This window comes from Triticum urartu, unplaced genomic scaffold (assembly GCF_056163025.1).
Source record: "Triticum urartu cultivar PI428250 unplaced genomic scaffold, HENAU_Tu73 scaffold797, whole genome shotgun sequence".
NCBI lineage: Eukaryota > Viridiplantae > Streptophyta > Magnoliopsida > Poales > Poaceae > Triticum > Triticum urartu.
In genome coordinates this window covers 15,001-18,175 of record NW_028260987.1, presented here as the reverse complement: position 1 = coordinate 18,175, position 3,175 = coordinate 15,001, and positions in this window count along the sequence as shown.

Sequence of the window (3,175 nt, the reverse complement as noted above, 5' to 3'; positions counted from 1 at the left end):
GGCCGATTAATCTTCCAATATGCTAGTTTCAACAACTCTCGTTCTTTACACTTCTTCTTGGCTGCTTGGCCTGTAGTAGGAATCTGGTTCACTGCTTTAGGTATTAGTACTATGGCTTTCAACCTAAATGGTTTCAATTTCAACCAATCTGTAGTTGATAGTCAAGGTCGCGTTATTAATACTTGGGCTGATATCATCAACCGTGCTAACCTTGGTATGGAAGTAATGCACGAACGTAATGCTCACAACTTCCCTCTAGACTTAGCTGCTGTTGAAGTTCCATCTATTAATGGATAAGGTTTTTCTGCTAACATATAAGAATTTTTGAAGACAGAAATACCCAATATCTTGTTCTAGCAAGATATTGGGTATTTCTGTCTTTATTTTGAATCTTTTTTTCTTCTTAATCTTTCTATTCAGAATTCAGTTAACGACGAGATTTAGTATCCTTTCTTGCATTTTCATAACTCGTGAAATGCCGAGTAGGCACGAATTCCCCCAATTTGCGACCTACCATAGGATTTGTTATGTAAATAGGTATATGTTCCTTTCCATTATGAATCGCGATTGTATGGCCAACCATTGTGGGTAGAATGCTAGATGCCCGGGACCACGTTACTATTGTTTCTTTCTCCTCCTTCATATTGACCTTTTCTATCTTTGCCAATAAATGATGAGCTACAAAAGGATTCGTTTTTTTTCGTGTCACAGCTGATTACTCCTTTTTTCCTTTTTAAAGAGTGGCATTCTATGTCCAATATCTCGATCGAAGTACGGAGGTCAGAATAAATAGAATAATGATCAATGGAAAAAAGAAAAAAATCCTTTAGCTGGATAAGGGGCGGATGTAGCCAAGTGGATCAAGGCAGTGGATTGTGAATCCACCATGCGCGGGTTCAATTCCCGTCGTTCGCCCATCGCATTATTGCAAATTCCAAAAATGCAATTTTCCATATTCCTAGTTACGTATTTACTTACGGCGACGAAGAATAAAACTATCGCTATATTTTTTCCTTTTCCTAGTTCTTCTTCCAAGCGCAGGATAACCCCAAGGGGTTGTGGGTTTTTTTCTACCAATGGGAGCTTTCCCTTCACCGCCCCCATGGGGGTGGTCCACAGGGTTCATAACTACCCCTCTTACTACGGGGCGTTTACCTAGCCAACACTTAGATCCGGCTCTACCCAAACTTTTTTGGTTCACCCCAACATTACCCACTTGTCCGACTGTTGCTAAGCAGTTTTGGGATACTAAACGGACCTCCCCAGATGGTAATCTTAAAGTGGCCGATTTACCCTCTTTTGCAATGAGTTTCGCTACAGCACCTGCTGCTCTAGCTAATTGCCCACCCCTTCCACGTGTGATTTCTATGTTATGCATGGCCGTGCCTAAGGGCATATCGGTTGAAGTAGATTCTTCTTTTCTCTCAAAAAACCCCTTCCCAAACTGTACAAGCTTCTTCCAAAGCATACGGCTTTCTAGATGTATATGACGATCTCTAGACAGATGGATCTTATATGAATCATATGATGAAGTACCACATGAGTGGATATATAGGAAAGGAATCCAAATCTGCCGAATCGCTCATGTTATGATCTTCTACATCCTAGGTCTCTGCGTTCCGTCATCTGGCTTATGTTCTTCATGTAGCATTCAGATCGAATGACTCTATGAAATTACGTCGATACTTCCACATATTATGGGTAACGTAGGAGACATCCCTATTTTCCCCCGGGGGTCTTAATTACCACTGCTTAGCTTTCAATTTGCCTCTGACCATCAAATTAAATGTGAATAACCCGTCCTCCTCTCTTTGAAACAAGGGGCGCTTCCGGTTCTGTGCGTGCTTCAAACAATTTTGTCTTCTCCATATTACCATATCTCTAGAGCCAATAATTTTCTATGAGGAACTACTGAACTCAATCACTTGCTGCCGTTACTCAACAGTTTTCTGTTGAGGTCTATCCCGTAGAGGTAGTCAAATTGGATCAGTGATCGATTTCTAGGTTTCGTCGTAAACCTAATTGGTTACTTCCAATTACGTAAATCAATAGTTCAAACCGCACTCAAAGGTAGGGCATTTCCCATTGATATAGGAACTTTTGTACCAGAAACAATAGTATCTCCAATTATAGCCCCTCTGGGATGTAAAATATATCTCTTCTCACCATCCCCATAGTGTATGAGACAAATGTATGCATTTCGATTAGGGTCGTATTCTATGGTTACGATTCTACCAGATATGTCTTTTTGATTCCGTCGAAAATCTATTTTACGGTATAGGCGCTTATGACCTCCCCCTCTATGCCTTGCGGTAATGATTCCTCTGGAATTACGACCTTTACCACAACGGTGCCGTCCATGGATCAAATTATTTCGTGGATTGGATTTCACTTGCCTGTCTACGGTTCCCTTGCGTGTGCTCGGGATAGGTGTTTTGTATAAATGTTTCGCCGTATTATTAAGTATTCTCCTTTAGTTTTTTTCTCTATCTAGAAGTGGAATAGAATAACCCGGTTGAAGGGTAATGATCATACGTCTGTAATGCATTGTATGGCCCAGAATAGGTCCTATTCTTCTACCTTTTCCAGGTAGTCGATGGCTATTCACAGCTACCACCTTAACACCAAAGAAGAGTTCGACCCAATGCTTTATTTCTGTCTTAGTGAATCCCGATTCGACATTAAAAGTATATTGATTCTTTCCCAATAAACGAAGACTTTTTTCTGTAAATACTGCGTATTTGATTCCATCCATAAATCGACTTTCCCTCCTATGCTCTGAGTTCCAGTATCGATAAGAATTCGAGTTCTTATTGTTCTTATGTTATGGTATGAATATACCATACCAATTCGTTATGTATGGATGATGGATGAGATTCCATGGATAGAGAGCCAGTTCCAATAGACTTATGGAATGTTCCCGTTCGTGTGCATCCAGCAGGAATTGAACCCGCAAATTTACCAATTATGAGTTGGGCGCTTTAACCATTCAGCCATGGATGCTTAACAGGGATCATCGTACATCGTAAATAACCAATTTTCATATAGAAAGACATATCATAGAAAAATGAAATCGAAAATATTCCGAGATGGCAAATATTCGGAGATGACTATGAAAACACCTCTCTGGATCCTCGAATTGAAAGAGAGATTGAGAGGGATCAAGAATCCTAAT